This window comes from Pseudorca crassidens, chromosome 14, assembly GCF_039906515.1.
Source record: "Pseudorca crassidens isolate mPseCra1 chromosome 14, mPseCra1.hap1, whole genome shotgun sequence".
Classification (NCBI taxonomy): Eukaryota; Metazoa; Chordata; class Mammalia; order Artiodactyla; family Delphinidae; genus Pseudorca; species Pseudorca crassidens.
Genome location: NC_090309.1, coordinates 44,353,239 through 44,370,991, shown reverse-complemented (window position 1 = coordinate 44,370,991; position 17,753 = coordinate 44,353,239). Strand labels below are relative to the sequence as shown.

At 40.0% G+C, this 17,753-nt stretch overlaps 1 protein-coding gene across 2 annotated transcripts in view; it reads left to right on the top strand.

The window, feature by feature from the left end:
• Positions 1 to 17,753, top strand: part of CCDC85A (coiled-coil domain containing 85A) — a 685,546-nt gene that overhangs the window by 368,575 nt on the left and 299,218 nt on the right. For both annotated transcript variants that reach the window (XR_010934545.1, XR_010934546.1), the window contains exon 6: positions 14,309 to 14,453. The gene's annotated coding sequence lies outside the window, so the exon portion shown is untranslated. The remainder of the gene's footprint in view (positions 1 to 14,308; positions 14,454 to 17,753) is intronic.

Sequence of the window (17,753 nt, the reverse complement as noted above, 5' to 3'; positions counted from 1 at the left end):
TAAATGTGGAGAAAGGAGGAGCAGAGCTAGCAGAGGCTGCAAGCTTAGACAGCTCTTTAGAAGGCCTGACATGGAGTTCAAGTTCAGAGCAGCTCACTCTGCAGTAACCCCATATGCATCTCAGTGCTTCAGGGTTGTGTGAGCTGACCACCTTGATTGCAGGGCCAGACATCTTGGTATCTGTGTGAGAGACCCAGCACTGGAGGGGCATGGAAGAGAGTTTCAGAGAGAAGCACTCTTTTCTGTGTCACTACGCAGAATTCAGTGGGTGTCTTTGAATCCAAGATGAAGTCCCAGAGGAAACGTGTGACTCAGGTTGAATGGGCTCCAGAACGCAACCTGGAGGTCCCTGGCTCTGCTAAGGGAGTAGGACTCCTCCCCTGGTTTTCTTGGGTGCCATAAACAAGTCCTGACCTCTCTGGACTTCCTTTTCCTGGTCTTGTGGATGGCACTATTACCTTCTCTATATCAAGATCCAGCGAGGATCTAAAGTGATCATATATGTGAGGGCACTCTGAAAAATTTTATTTCTAAGGTAGTATGAGCTGGTAGTTTTGATTAATAAATTATAAATTTTTTAACGAGATCTTTGCTTCATTGGCATAAAGTACAGAATCTGAGCCTTTAGGGGTTATTTTAAACTCATAGATCAATTGAATGTAAACATTAGAAGGGACTTCAGTATTAGTTCTCTTCATCTGCTGAAAGGCAGCCCATCATAGTGGTCAAGAGTTCAGACGCTGGAAATAGACTGAGAATGTCCAAATCCCATCTTTGCTACTTATGAGTTACACGATTTTGAGCAAGATTATTTTAACCGCTTCGTGCCTTAGTTTCCTCATCTGTAAAGTGGGGAGGAAAAAACACTATCTCACAGAGTTGTTGTGAGGGATAAGTGAATATGTGCAGCGTCCTGAGAATCTCCACATCGTCAGTGCTATATATTCACTGGTACAGCTAGTTCAGTCGGCTCACTTTTGCAGGTGAGGAGACTGAGTTCTGGAGAGGTGAAGTGACTTGCTCCAGGCATTCATTTGCTTGGTGGCTGGGCCAGGACTAGAACATGTTTACTGTCCTCTGTTTATTCAGTAAGCAGGATTTGCTATTGATGAACATTTTAAAATGAAGAAAAAGCGGCCAAAATCTTTCCGGTATCAAGAGGGAAAAAGTCAGGTACCTTCAGGGAGAAGGAAGAGCCTTTCAGAAAGAACTGCGGAAGATGTGTCCTTGACGTGTAGATTAACACTGGGTAAATTCCCTGAGAGCCGTTCACACTGAATCGACCCCCGTGGATGCCTTTTCTCATCCTCCTGAGGCACTTACATCGCATTTGCAGGTCTGGGTCTTTTGGCACATTGAATGAAAATTACGCAAGGTTCTCCCTTGGCTATAGGAAGAAATAAATTGTAGCCTGTTGCCTTGAGGGTACAGTTTACATTTCTTCATACTTGTATTTTAGCACAGCATCTAATAGGGACTCAGTAACTGTCCACTAAATTGACATGGAACAAAACACTGTTCAGCTTGTGACATTGGAGAAAAGTTCTGCTTGTGCAGCCTCATTGTTGCCTACTAGAGACATTCATTTCCTGTTGTTTCTATCCAGTTCAGGGACTCAAACAATATGTAGTGAGGGGCTTCCTCCTGGGTCCCTCGGGAGAGCCTCCAGACCTCTCAGGATCTCAGTTTATGTACCCATGAATCTATGAAAGGGGAATAATAATCTGGACAATATCTTTCAGATAAATGAGTATCGATATGCAAAATGCTTAACCAGCTGAGGCGAGAGATGTTAGGAAGTGTGCGAGATGTTGGGAAATAGTAAAACAGCAGGTAAATACTACCTGGCAGCCTGCACGTGGGAGCCTGGCTGGACAAGGAAGTCAGCCTCAGAGAGGATGTGAGAACACTGCACAACTAGAGAGGGACTCAGTGGGGTCTTCCACCCCACCCCCTTCTGTTCCTCAGAGGCTCAGGAAAGACAGGTGGCCAAGGGCTCCAGGACCTGGAAGAAGCATATCCCTGTCCTGCTTGCCTTTGCCAAGAAGCAGTATGGAAGCACTCTAGCGTGCAGGTGAGGCCAGCTCCAAGTTAATGTAAGTCAGGGTCCCACTCACATTTGTGGGCCCCTTGGCATTCTGTTCCACGTTAATGGTAAAATGAGAAGACAAATTGTGCGTGTGTGTGTGTGTGTGCATGCACGCACACACCCACAAGGCAGACTTTTTTTCTCTTGATCTGCGTTTCTATTTCTTAACGATAAAATCTTTTCTTTCATGAAACGACAGTGTTGATGGATGGTAGTTAAAAACAAAAAATAAAGCCTCTTTACTGGGAAAAAAAAGTTGGTGCCCTATTTTGAACCCCATGATAATATCTATCTATACATCTATCTAATTCTATCTCTCTATCCCTATCTATCTATCTATCTATCATCTATCTATCTATCTATTGCTAGCTGTCTTTACTGATGTGTGAAATCCCAAAATCTGGGATCTGCCTGTGGAAACGACTTGTCTAGGCTCCATGAACACAGAAATTAAGTAGTGGTGCTACTTTAATTGGAGGCTGAAAGCTGTGGGAGGCTTCGAAGAGCTGTTCAGAGGCTGGAGTTCAAAATCAAAGGCAGGACTTATGTTCTGACTCCAGGCCATTAAAGGGCAATATGTTAAAAAATCACACTATTTATAGGAGTCATTGGTTGGGTATCTTCTGGAACAGTACTAGGACGTTTATATATTTTTACATTTAAGATTTATAACAATCCTGGAGATGGGTGAATTATCCCCATTTAATAATGAAGAAACTGAGGCTCAAAGGTATATTAGTTTGCCCCAAATTACCTAACAAAGAAGCTGCTGAGCTAGAATTTTAAAGCCTGTGTTATCAGTTCATGATGTGGGCTTTATACAAATAGCTACGGCATATGCAGGTCTTATTGTGTTCCAGGCACTGTGCCTAAGCTCTTTATATGCATTATATTATTCAGATATTATCAGAACCCTATGAGGTATGTATTATTATTATTCCCACTTTGCAGAAAAGTAAATTGAGGCTGAGAAAGGCTAAATTATTTGTCTGGGGTCACAGCTAATAAAAGCATAGTTGGCACCTGAACCAATCTGTCTGTCTGGCACTAGGGTCCATGCGCTTCACCATTAGGCTAAGTTGTTACGCAACAGTACAAGCTTCCTGGGAAAGGGATTATGTCTCTTTGTATGTCTTGGCAATCTCTTAGCTCATCTAAGATCGGAGAAGAGAAAGGACCACCTAAGTGCTGGCAGAGAGGTGAGGATTTGGAATTTATGGAAAGGGCTTCTCTGGATATAGAGAATGATGGTGAAAGGCAAGACATTTTCCTCCTTAACAGTAGGAAACTAGAGTTGCTTTGTAGTTGAATAAAATAGGAAAAGTGCTATTCTTATGGGCCCATATAATCCATACAAACTAGGAGACTATGTCAAAATGAAGTGAGAGGACTCCTCTGGTTGGTGCAGTGGATAAGAATCCGCCTGCCAATGCAGGGGACACGGGTTCGAGCCCTGGTCCAGGAAGATCCCACATGCTGTGGAGCAACTAAGCCCTTACACCATAACTACTGAGCCTGCGCTCTAGAGCCTGCAAGCCACAACTACTGAGCCCATGTGCTGCAACTACTGAAGCCCATGTGCCTTGAGCCCATGCTCCGTAACAAGAGAAGCCACTGCAATGAGAAGCTCGTGCACTGCAACTAGAGAAAGCCCACGCGCAGCAACGAAGACCCAATGTAGCCAAAAATAAAATAAATAAAATTAATTAATTAAAAAGTAATGAAGTGAGAACCAGAGCAGAGGACAAGAAGGTAAAAGAGTGATGTCTAGAAATCACAAGCATTTCTGAACAAGTGAGAAACCCTTTGCACAGTGGAAAGGTGGTGGTACATTTTAGAGGTACAAGGAGTGAAATCCAGAGAAGGGAAATCTATCATAGTACTCCTCCAAGTGGGGCCACAGCTGGGGAGCATCCTCATCACCTGGCATCTTATTAGAAATGCAGATCTGGGGGCCTACTGAATCAGCTTCTCAAGAGGTGAGATCCACCAATCTGTGCTTCTTATGCATGCTACAATTTGAGGAGCACTGTGTTACAGTCATCTTTCCAGGTCCTGTCTCATGTCAGCCCTGGCAGTGCTCCAAGCTTTAGAACACCACATCACCCCGAGATGCCAGGTGACCAGTGCTGGACCCCTGAGCACTCATCACTCATTTGACACTGAACCTGATGCTCTGGACCACGGTGCTTCCCTATCACTCTCTGTAGCTGCTCAACAACTACTAGAGGCATTTCTGCAGCAGGTTCTGTAGGAGACATCCTTACATCCCACATGTGAAGATACCATTTAGAGGAGATGACAAGTCACATCTATTTCTGGCACATGAGGAAGAGCTGATTGTGACTGTGAAAATTCCTCTATGTTTAACCTTTTAGTAACAATTTATCTACAAAGTGAGAAAGAGAGAAGCCTACTATAAGGCAGAGAATCCAATGGCTCTGTATTTCAAGAGGAAAAAAAGAGCTTTTAAAAATAGTAAGAAGCTAAGGGTAAGTGCTTGAATTTATTGCCTAAAGAGGAAGAATTTCATGTCCATTTTGGAATGAATGGAAGTGAGTGACTTGTTCTGTTGCTAGAAGATTTGACCTAATGTAACCCGGTGCTTTGCTTTCAATTTGTCACTGGCCTGGAGAGCACTCAAAGGGTCACCTGGCAGGACCTCAGAAGGTGATACTTCTAAATATCTCCCTCATCAAAATCCAAAATGCCTGAAGTGCCGTCATTAGAGATGCCTTGTTTATGGCTAAATATTTCATCCAGGTATCTTTCTTAACAGATCAGGGGAAAATATGGCCCACTGATGTTAAAACCCCCATGTGAGATGGGACTCTGGGCAGCTGGGGAAGCTGGGGATGATGGGGAGGGAATGAGAAAGGAGAGTAATTATGCAGAAAGGGAGAGAGTAACTTTCCTAAGGTTTACCTCGTGTGAACCGATCACTCTCCCTAATACTTCTTTGAGACCCAGCTAACCAGCCTAGAACCAGCTTTAGGAGTTCATAGCTCTGCCTTCCTTAAATGCCCCTATCAGGGAGCCCTGACCTGAGAATACAATTGGTCCTTTGGCTTTGGTCTATAACTGAGGAAAGGGCAATTTCTTTACCAGTGAGGGGCACTGCTGTCAGCTTGCTGTGGGCAGTTGTAGATATTCCCCTTCCTTCTTTCATCTGGTTATATGTATGCAGGTCACATGCTAGACCCTGATGCATGCCTTCTTAGGTCTCTTACCTTCTTCTCCAAATATTATCTCTACCACTGACTATTCCACATCTAGAACTGTGCTCTATGGGTTTTGAGGACTTCAGGAATCCCTTCTAAAATAAAATATCTCTGGGTGTGGTTATATTTTGTTTTATTTTCTGTTATGCCCTTCTTAATCATCAGTTAATAATAGCAGATTTTGCTCATTGAGAGCAAGGAGACTATTTGGGGAGCTTGTGATATGATAACAAAATGTTTCACTCTCAAGAATGGCAGGACTCTGTAGAGATGTAGAAAGGACAATAGAGAATAAAGAAAAGTGAAAAAAATAGAACTTGCCAAGATAATTACTGACAGTAACTATGTGATGAATTGTCTCTTATAAAACAGTAGTGTTGTAAGAGACCCAGGTATTTGTAAATGGGGATAATTTAAGGCTTTAGGTCTTTTAAAAGTTGCTATTTAATAAGACTTGATATTTAGATGTATTTTCTACAGCCTTATTATATAATTATTTGTATGATATGTTATATATAATAGATATATAATATATAATACTTTATTAAATGTATTTAATTTATTTAGATGTAGCAGGGGATAAAATATGGAGGAATTCCTAAAGTAACAAAACTTTAAATGAATGTTTCAAAGGAGGAGGAATTGAGAGGACTGGCATTTAGAGAGGGTGGTGAAAGCCCAGGGAGGGTGAAGTCACACAGAGGAGGCTGCAGGTTGCTTGACTAAGGCAGAGTGGCCAACAGGGAGAGGCCAAATGGAGGCACCAGCTGATGAAGCAACCAGAGTGCTAATCTTGGGAGGTGGATCCAGAGATTTCCAGGGAGCTCGTGAGCAGAAGGATGACTCAATACGAAGAGTGTGAGGGAAGGGCTGGAGAGGCAGCTAGACCAGTACTGACGGGGGGAGACAGAGGACTGCAGGGGAATGAAGTGGCTGGTTACTCTCAGATCACAGGAGGGTGAATCTGAGAAGGGGACAGAAAAAAATGTCTCCGCCTTCCTCTTGAGGTGGGAGTCGGGGGCAGTCTACTCTCACTTCCCTTTATGCTCCTCTCACCAAGGCAACTTCTTGGACAAAGACGATGAGTCTCAGGGGAATGGTTCCCTGTGGCTAAGGCTGCAGACTGGGCCAAGTGGCTCTTTCAGGTGATGTTAACCCATCTCCCATGAAGGGGCTCAGTCTCCCTTCTGTGTGTCTGTTGAGATGAACCATTAGCAAAGTCATCATGTCCAGGGAGCTGAAAGTCTCTTTGCCTGGTGGTAGACCCATGGCAAATGCATCCATCAGGCTGGTGGTTGGCTCCATTTTGGGAGCCCCCCCCCCCAAATGATAATAATCATTTTTTTGACATTCCAGATTAAAATAACTAGCCCGAATCTCAAAGTGGCTCTTCAAATTAGTGGGCAAAGTGTCTTAATCACTCATTTTCAAAAGATCTCCCTCCATACCCCTGAAAATTAATTTAGAGGCTGTCTTTCTTTGAGAATAGAGAAGCAAAGAGAGAAAACTCATTTCAATCTGACTTTTAGTCAGTTTTAGAGGGACAAGGTCGCAATTGATGTTTGAAGGGAAAAAATAGAGCCCCAGATGCTTCGAGGAGCCAGGAAACCTTCCATTTGCTTCTCAGCCTTAAAGAACACACCCTCAGGAAGATGACTGAAGCCTGGGAAATTATGAATATCAAAATAACTAAATAAGAAAGCCAGTGAACAGCTGCAATTTTCTGCCATGAGGCTTTTAGTTTTGTTTTGTTTTTTACTATTTAAGGGATAGGAAACCTTTTATGCATTGGGTTTTCCAATTGATTCCAAGAGTATATTATACTAATAGATAGTAGCTTTACAAAATAAAAAGACGTTTGGCTTTCTATTCTGAATTTCAGGCATGGGGGTGCATCACCACTTTTATATCACACTTATTCACTCTGATGAAAGGAAAGAAGATTGAGCGTCAAAAGCTGAAGGTCATCCATACAGTTGTCGCAATAGCAATCTGTGTACCTTTAACCCTATGGAGGAAAAGTAATTACCCTTTGGCTTCTGGTGACCTCAACTAACCTTTGTTGAAGGGCTGGAGAAAATAAAGGCTGACCATCAGCTTGCCCTCGCTGCCCTGGGCTTAACCTGCTGTGTGAATGAAGAACAACCCAACAATAGGATGAGAGGATGTTGCCATGGAAATAGCCCTGGCCGAAGGAGCAAACACCAGAAATTTATCACGATTAATTGTTTTATTAAGAACCTCCCATCTTTTGCATTATTCCCTGGGGAGGGGGGAGGATGGGCTCTCATTTAGATCTTATAGGAGAAAAATTCTGGTCAAATAAATGAAGCAGCCCATACAGTAAAACCATTAAGTTGTAGCTAGGACTAGACAGCTTTCTGAGAGGATCTATATCTTCACATAATCTATACAGATGCAAATGCAAACAGCCAGGATGAGGGCCTAGGAAGCTCACACTACCAGGCAAATCAGTTGAGGTACAGGTTTGGGCATCTGTCTTTGAATATTTTCAGCAGATGTTGCCTGTGCTTCCATGCCTAGGCAAGGTCTGGAAAGTATAGGTAATCATATTTAATAGCATATCAGTGAACAGAAATGCAATGTCACTTTTTGTTGTCCTTATTTAACCTTTATGTTAAATAGAATCTAAGTTCTATGTGTTTTTAAGGTGAGTTCATTCACATTAGAGAATAGAAACTTGCCATCCAATTATGTTCAGATTAAACTAGACTAGCCCAAGATGCTCTGGCTGCTATAGGCTAATTGAAGGAAAAAGAAACCAAGTGAGTGAGAGACAGTTCTTTTATGGAGAGCCTGAAAGTTCTCTCTCAGGTATAAACAGACTTCTTTAGAAGTAATAATATTGATTTTTCACATTAGAATGTTTTCGTTTATTTTATTTTTTATTTTAGTGCAAGGATGAAATTAGACTTTTAGAAAGTAAAAATGTGGATGTTTTTATTAGCTCTTTCATTTATTTCTATTATGTGGATTAATGAATCGTTAAGTAAATGAGAACTGGATATTACCTTTTCCCTTCCTTCCTTCCTTCCTTCCTCCCTCCCTCCCTCCCTCCCCCCCCTTTCTTTCTTTCTTTCTTTCTTTCTTTCTTTCTGTGGATGCTAGAGTAGCAATGTGAAACACTCATTTGTTGTATTTCCTAAATAGTGAGTTATTCGTGTTAATCAGTTTTTAAAATAATTTGAGGTACTAAAACAAAGCAGGTGGATAAGCTCAGATATTGATTTTCTCTTTAACGGTTATTTCATCAGTGAAACTAACCACCGATAAAGGAGAAAAAAGCATAGCAGATGACTACTGAAGACCCCGTTCACAATGAGAAGATTTTTATTTATTTTTTTTGTCATGGCATAAGATGCCAACCTGAGTTTCATTTATGCATTTTAACTCCAGGTGTTTACAGGAACTTACTCTCGTACTGGGGAGAAGGATTATTCAGCTTTTATTAGAACTTGGAAAGTTATGTTTAATAGATATAAACTTTTCAAACAAAAGGATGCTGTTTGCAATCTGTTAACTAACAATGAAATCCAATTCTTGGGCTTCCTGTTTACTCATCTCCTAACTGCAGTTAGTTTATCACTCATTCTCCATGTTTCTCCTATTGTTGGGGCCAGAATTCTCTGTGTGCTGACACTCCGGTACCTGCGGCCTTAAGGCCCATCTCAAATAATATAGTAGACGTGGCTTGACTTAAACAAACTGTGGCCTTTGGCAGACTTTTACTCTTTTTCTCTGCTATAGATAACAGTTTTTCTTAAGTGGCAGCAACACATCTCTAAAAATAAACCTGCAACAAGGTCCTGCTTGTGCTTACCTTAGAGTTCAGCAGCACCTTGCTTGTGATCATGCTTCTTCATTCCCGTGTGCTTTAGTTTTCTGGGGGAGCCCATACCTGCTTGTAGGGCACTAATAATGTTCCTTCTGGCTGTGGTACCTGCAGTGTTGATCTTGGTCTTCAAGGTCCTCACTATATTGGGACCATCTCCAGATTTTCTGTGTTTATTAACCCTCAGCTGGACAGCTTGACTGAGGCAGTGGAACCAAAAGTGAAGACGGTAAGGGGTTTCTGTTGTTTTACCTGTTTGGGCCAATAGAAGAGTGAAAGAGAGAATGATGATCCCGATCAAAATGTAAAAAACAAGGTTTATCTGTCCTTATGTGAAGGCAGCAGATATCTACTTGGCCTCCCCCATTCAAAATAATTGTGCATACTTTCTGCTGGTTTGGGTCATCAGTTTTGTATTAAAATTACTGAAAGATGTCTTACTACATACAGTTTACTTGTGGACTGCATTTTTATTGCTCTAATTTTGTTTAGAGGAAAGACATCATATGCATTTATTTAATTTACATAGAAATCTTCCCAAAATAGTTTTGCAAAGAACAGGGTAGATCAAATCTCTCAGTGACTAGGTATTTAAATGAAGACATGAGAGTATTACTGATTTATAACTAATAGTGTTTCAACTTAACTGCTCTTCAATAACACCCATAAAAAACGATATTAAAGTATGAAGAGTCATTTAAAAGATGAAGACTACCGAGAATAGTTCTATATACTTTTCTAGTTCTCTACTCTTTGCTTCTAATCCTTAATCCTATGTATGCACACGACTGCTAAATAAATGTACTGCTAAATAAATGTAAATGAGGGACTAAATACAATATTCCAGAAACAAAAAGATAGTTATGCAATAAATGAAAGAAAAAATTAGATAACAAATATATATTTGGAAAAATGTTAAAATTGCCATTCTGTACACTTTGAATATATGTATTTAAAAAACAACATGGAATTTTGTTATGAGAATTTAAGATAATTTTTAGAGAACATACATATTTGAAAAAGCAACATGATATTTTGTCAACAGAGTGTACAATAATGTTGAGTTGAATGGATACTTTCAACTGAAGGGGGAATAAAAAGCTATTTTAACAGCTTATGGGTATTAACACTACCAGCTCCAAATTAAGCATACATTAATGGCATGGCATTATTCTGCTACATTCTGTATTTAAAATATCTTTCCAAGTATTATGTGCAGTGTAATAGATCATATATAGAACATAGAATATTTTAGGGGAATACCTAACTGTGATATTAACACTGTATTTGGGTTAAAGGATGCAAAAAGCATTGTTAAAAATTATATGGTATCAATGTTCCTCATAAAAGGACATATTTCAGTCTTTTTCAACAGACTGATAGAAATATATGATGTTATATGCTGTTAAGCTCCCTAGAGTTTCAAGCACAATGTAGAAGGAAGGTAATTTACAAAAATAAATTTAGATCTATTTAAATACATCTCAAAAAACAAAGATATTCCCAAGAAATGGTCATATATGCCTTTCACAAAGTCTTACATGGTTCATCCTGAGTTTGAAGCAGGGAGTAGGAATTTAATAAAACATGTCATTTAAATCTCTATATTATGTCATTCTAAAGCAAACGTTTAACCCAGTTTAAAGTCCCAACCACCAGAATTCCATATACAATAGTGCCATGTATCCAGCTAGGAAGTAGCTGGATCCGGTGCCGTCTAGTTGCACCTTCACACCACAAGCACATAAGTACAGTTAATATCTAAGCTTTCAGCAAGAGTATCAGTTACCCTAAAAGTTACCTTCAAGATTAAATACCTTTAAATGCTGCAGCGCTCTGGATTTCCAGTTAACCAAACTATATTTCCAGCAGAAACTCATGGAGTATAGAGTAGTTCTTGTCCGTAACCCCTTCCTGCTGGTCTTCTTAGGAAGCGGTGCTGGAACATTTTATTGTTTTTAAATCCTGTTGATAATTTGACTCTCTGTCAACTAGTGCTGTCGACCCATCACTAGCCTTTCTTAGGATGGAGATGACTGGAAGGTTGAAGGGCTACAGGCCATACATCATCTTCCCCTTCTCAGTGTACCTTAGTATGAACAAGGCATCAGGACTCTGAGGAAAGGAGGGAGAGCTGAGCCATCATATATTCCACAGATTGCAGGCTTTCCCTCTGTCCTGCAGTGCTGGAGAAGGGGATTATTGCTGCAGGAAAAAAAATCTGGCCACACTGTAGAAATAATCACCGCAGTTTAGCTCGCCCCCCACCTCCCTCTGTTCTCTCTCTCTCTCTCTCTCTGTCTCTCCCTCTCTCTCTTTCTCTCTGTGCGAAGCCCCAGCTGATTCAGGCTGCATCCATCCATACATAAATCATTCCCCTTATTCTATTGGTTACATGGTACATGGCAAGTATTGATTTTTTTCTGTTGCCTCATTGCTGGAGAACACTTGGTTTTTGTGAGACAGAAAAAGAAAAAAAAGAAAAAGAAAAAAAAAAAAGGACAGACCAAACCAAAAAAAAAAAAAAAATCCTCACTGGAGTTTAGTCTAGATAAAAAATAATCAGGCAGATTTGTACCATCCTAACGACAAGCGTGTTCCAAAACGAGCATACTTTGGGGAGGCCCTTTCCTATCTGTTTGCATGTTCTTGCAGTATACTCTGTCTCAAAATAAAAAAGAACTGTTCCCAGTTAAGAAGAGCTCTGGGTTCAGGAATTAAGAACAGCATACAGAGAGGGAGACGGTCTCTCATTGTGCAGGGCAAGGAGTCATCTAATTGATCACCATTAAACCAGGAAAAAAAGAAAGTTTAGTTAAAACACAGCTTGCTCTAAAAATAAGAATAAGGAGGCAAGAATAATGCCTCATGGCCAAATGACATGTATGGGACAGGAAGAAAGATGTTTCTCTAGGTTTATTTTGTGTGGTGATAAAATGTGCAAGTGTGCCTTGTTTGTGTGAAATGTAAATATAGAATGTGCCTCAGCTGTCAAAATATTGTGTCTTCTCATACTTAGAGACAAGACAGAACTAAAAAAGTGAATTGGTCTTAGTTTAGGATTCTGACATTTGGGTATCGGAGATAGAGTGTTCTTCAGAACCTAAGTTAAAACACCCAAGAGTCTTAATGTATGACTTGTCACAAAGACCAATTTGTTTTAAAGTGATAGTGGCTCTTGGACTCAATCCAAAGGGGTTTTATTTCTGAAATATCAAAATGATTTCTTCATGAGGTAATTCGATCCAAAGAATCATTCCAATATACAAGGAGATTATTGTAATGAGGAAATCATTATAAGAAGGTTATAGAGCAAATATAGAGAGTGAAAAGACAGTAAAAAGCCCAATTTTAATTTTGTAAACCTATGTGACAATTGATAATCTAACAAAGGGTGAAGTTTAGGAACAAACACAGTTCAGCATGTACACAGATGACAAGATATTTTCTTTTGGGTTCTACTTAGAGTCATCAACTAACAAATGTACCATGCACCAGTTGCAGATGAGAGGTAGTAAGGGCTTCTTTAACCTACTTTAAGGTTTAAAAGAATTCCTCCTAACCCGAAATATTTACTCTGCACAATAAAAAGAGTCTATTAAGTTAAACTGTCACTAACCTCAGAAGTCAGACTAGGATTTTCCCTCTTTTGCCTCACAAAACTGTGCTGGGGAATTCTTTTTGTTCTTTTCATCTGTCAGTTTACTTTGTGGCCATTGGTGCTTGGTTCATGTTTATGATAGGGTCTGCTCAATAGAAGATTCTGTGGAGCGGAGCTGCAAGGGGCATGTCCATGGGAGTTGTGGCCAGCCCATCTGGGTGTGTGGCCCTTCTGGGCACAGAATAATACGTCTCTTTCTTCTTATTGTTAAGTTCATTTTATTGAAGGACTCCGAACATCTCTTTTTGTATAGAAGTACTAGTTTATCTAACTTGCCATTTCAAGGGAAACTCTGTGAATGAAAATGTGGAAGGAGTGAGACCTGCATGGAATTTTATCCAAATTAATGTTTTGTTGTGTTGTTTTGTTTGTGTGGCTCTTGTCCTTTTGGGTTGCAATTTAGATGCATGTTCTCTCAGTAATCTCATATCCACATACCAAGGAGAGTAAGATGCCTCTCTACCTTCCTACATGGTGAAGGAGTCCATAAAGGACTTAGAGCATTTTAGATTTAAAAGGGAAACAGACAAGAAAATAACAACAAAAGCTATAGGAAACCCTTTGAACCTGACCTCTTCCTTTTCTCTGCTTCATCCTTTCCTGATCCAACAACTTGAGCAACTGTTTATTGACCACTTACTGTGGACCAGGGATTCGCTGGAGCGAGGGGAGTCTGCCAAGCTAAATGCTGGTGCCCTATTCCAGCGCAGGGACCTATCCCAGCAAACATCCTGTGTCTAGGCTGCTGCCCAGCAGAGGCGCCTCTCTCACGTGGTGAGCCTTCGGCTGTGTCACTCCTTTGAGCTCTCTGTAGGCCGCTTCTCTAGAAAAGTCATATAATTACATTAAGTATTAATACCCTTTTATCTCCATTAACTGTAACAAGACTTAAGTGGCCAACACAGAGCCTTGCCTATAGCACATACTCAACAGGAATTTATGTTAATTTGAGACACTGTGGGTCCAAAAGGAGAGAGAATTATAATCAAAGCTAATGATTATTACGTGGTGAGGGGGTTAAATGCATTGTCATGTAATTTTCACAACCCTGTTTCTAAATAACCTTATTTTATTCCCATTTTAAAGATGAGGAAATGGAGGTGGAGACAGGTCAATTGAGCTGCCCAAGCCTGCCCAGCTGCTAAATGGGGGAATTGGGTTTGAGACTCCTGCTTCTCTTACACACCACTCAGTCTAGAGGAGCAGTGGCAGCTGGCAGAGGCCCTTAAATTCCAGCTGGGAGTCTTTTGAGAGAGGTTATGACCAGGAAATGGCTTCTGTGCTGGCCCTAAAGCATGTTGCATTCCATTAATTTTTATACCTTACGGGTACGCTTTGACTCACCATAAAAAAAAAGGAAACATATTTAAAATCTTCTAGTGGGGATTACTATTAGAAGGAATTTGTGTGTGTGTGTGAACCCTTTTGAACATAAATATATCTTTTAGATACAAAAATGTTTATCCTTTAAATTGTCTGTTAAGGCAGGTCTGGACATTCATGGATGGAATTTACCTAAGGTGAGGCTCACCTGTGGAAGTGACAGTGGCAGGCCCCAGCGAATGGGAATCCCAGGCAGAATTCAAACACTGCCTCTGAGCAACAGTGACTCTCCATGGCAAGTGGCAGGTATGTTCATTTGAATTCATAGGTTTTCTTTTTAATTTATTATTTTTTAAAAAATTTATTTTGTCATTTCCTTTTTTACTAAAGTATAGTTGATTTACAACATTATATTAGTTTCAGTTGTACAACGTAGTGATTCAATATTTTTATAGATTATACTCCATTTAAAGTTATTGTAAAATATTGAGTATATTCCCTGTGCTGTACAATATATTCTTACAGCTCATTTACTTTATACATAGTAGTTTGTACCTCTTAATTCCCTACCCCGTCTTGCCCCTCCCCCAGTCCCTCTCCCCACTGATAACCACTAGTTTGTTTTCTATATCTCTGAGTCTGTTTTGTTATATTCATTCGTTTGTTGTATTTTTTAGATTCCACATATAAATGATAACATACAATATTTGTCCTTCTCTGTCTGATTTATTTCACTAAGCATAATAGCCTCTAGGTCCATTAATGTTGCTGAAAATGGCAGGATTTCATTCTTTTTTATGCTGAGTAGTATTCCATTATCTATATCTATATCGATATCTATCTATATCACATATTCTTTATCCATTTATCTGTTGATGGACACTTAGTTTGCTTGCATATCTTGGCTATTGTAAATAAAGCTACTATGAACATTGAGGTGCATGTATCTTTACAAACTAGTGTTTTCTTTGGATATATACCTAGAAGTGGAATTTCTGGATCATATGGTAGTTTGGTTTTTTTTTTAATTTTTATACAATGTTTAGAGGTTACTTTCTATTTACAGTTACTACAAAATATTGTACAATACATCCTTGAACCTATCTTACACCCAATACTTTGTACCTCCCACTTCCCGACCCCTATATAGCCCCTCTCCACCCCACTGGTAACCACTTGTTTGTTTTCTATATCTGTCTGCTTCTTTCTGTTATATTCACTAGTTTGTTGCAATTTTTAGATTCCATATATGTGATATCATACAGTATTTATCTTTCTCCACCTGACTTATTTCACTTAGCATAATGTCCTCCAAGTCCATCCATGTCGTTGCAAATGGCAAAATTTCTTTTTTATGGCTGAGTAATATTCCACTGTGTGTGTGTGTGTGTGTGTGTGTGTGTGTGTGTGTGTGTGTGTGTGTGTGTATCACATCTTCTTTATCCATTCATCTGTTGATGAACACTTGGGTTGTTTCCATGTCTTGGCAATTGTAAATAATGCTGCTATGAACATTGGGGTGTATGTATCTTTTCAAAGTAGTGTTTTTAGATTTTTGGATATATACCCAGGAATGGAATTGCTGGGTCAGATGGTAGTTCTATTTTTAGTTTTTTGAAGAACCCCCTCATACTGTTTTCTTCAGTGGCTGCACCAATTTACATTCCTACCAACAGTGTACCCTTTTCTCCATATCCTTGCCAACATTTGTTATTTGTAGACTTTTTGAAGAGAACCAAAACACGACTCTTTTAAAATTCTCTTCTAATCAAACACTGCCAGGCGAGACTAAAAAAACTGTGAGGGAATATTCATCTGTAACATTATGTCCTGATCTTTTCAAAAATTTTGAGGTAGGAAGAAGTATAGTCGTGAAGCAGGTTGATTAGCTTGTTTGCAGCCAGTCCCTTAAAGGAGGAAGCCTGTTTAAACCTGTCCTGCCGGGACTAAATTAAGATTTTCCTGCCCAAGTGCCTTCCTTCCCAGTGTTCTTGGTCTCTGTAACACAGAGTGATTTACTTATAAAGCATTTATGCACGGCTTCCCTGGTTGCGCAGTGGTTGAGAGTCCGCCTGCCGATGCAGGGGACACTGGTTCGTGCCCCAATCTGGGAGGATTCCACGTGACGCGGAGCGGCTGGGCCCGTGAGCCATGGCCGCTGAGCCTGCGCGTCCGGAGCCTGTGCTTTGCAACAGGAGAGGCCCGCATACTGCAAAAAAATAAAAAAAAATTAAAAAAAAGCATTTATGCAAGTATTGAGGGCCAAGAGGTATTTCAAGATGTAACAAATAACAATAATATTAATAATAATTATAGGGTTGATACTAATGTAGAAAAACATCATCAGGCATACATTTTCCTTCCTTTTCATTAAATCTCTGCCATTGCTTTTGGTCTTCTTAGTGCCCATCTGACTTACAGACTGGCCAATCTCCAGACCAAGATCCAGAAGGTACATTATGACAGTAGAAACCTGAGAGCACACCCCAATAAATCCTGCTCTCCAGCCATTTGCTTGGTCCCCAGCCTGCATCAGCAGTAGACAAATCCCAGCAAACAAGGGCTGTCCAAATTATCAGCACTCGTTTCATGGGCTGGATGGAAAAACAAAAGAGGTATGGGAGCCTATGAGGGAGAAAACCCAACCTATACCCTGTGTTTTAAAACTGGGCCAATAAGAACTAGGGAACGGTTATTTTACCTGAATTTATTGCTTAGCAACAAAGGCTCTACCTCCAGCGAATGCTATTCTGCGGGTTACCAAGTAACTGACTGTGACAATTACCAAACAGTTGGCTAAGTAATCTACATACCCTTTAACCTCTGCCAGCTGAACAAGGGACTGTGGGCAGCTCCCAAACAATAGACACACATTTAATATTTTATTGAAGAGCTGACAGAAGCCACAGCTGTATGGGTCCTGCAGCCACATAGATTTAACTATTTTCATTTGGACATCTGTCTTTCCAGGATCTGCTGTGCTCAAAGGGCTGTTGAAGCAGGGGAGACACCAGAAACAGTTTCTATCAGAAGACTACCTTGTAGAGCTTTGGGGGAAAATATTTCTTAAACACAAAGTGCAAAGTTTTGTTGAGAATGAAGGCCCCTCAAAGATAGTCATTTAGAGAAAGGCAAAACAAAATCTGGTGCTTCGCAGTTTCTTATTGGTAAATGCTGAGTTGGCCTGGCTACAGAATATAACATGTACACAATTGATTGGAACCTTCCAGCACTCTTAGATGTAGACAAGTGAGTATCACCATTTTATGTTATTTAGTTATTTTTATTACTCAAATATTCCCAGGTGGCCTTTATTTCACAAAATTATTTCCATTAAAATTATTTCCTATACCACTTTTACTATATGATCCTATTCAAATGAAAATCAATTGGCAAATTCACAAATTATACACTTTTAAGTCATTTCTTCTACTTTGAGGCTGTATACATCAGCCAGCATCAGTGCCAAAGACTGAGTCAGTGAATTCCTAATGCTCTTCCATTAACCTGGACACGGACTTTCACGTTAGGTCAAGTATCCGTTATACCAAAGCAGCTTCTGAATCATATGTCACCTGGCCCAGGTGGAGGCTTAGATTTTCTATG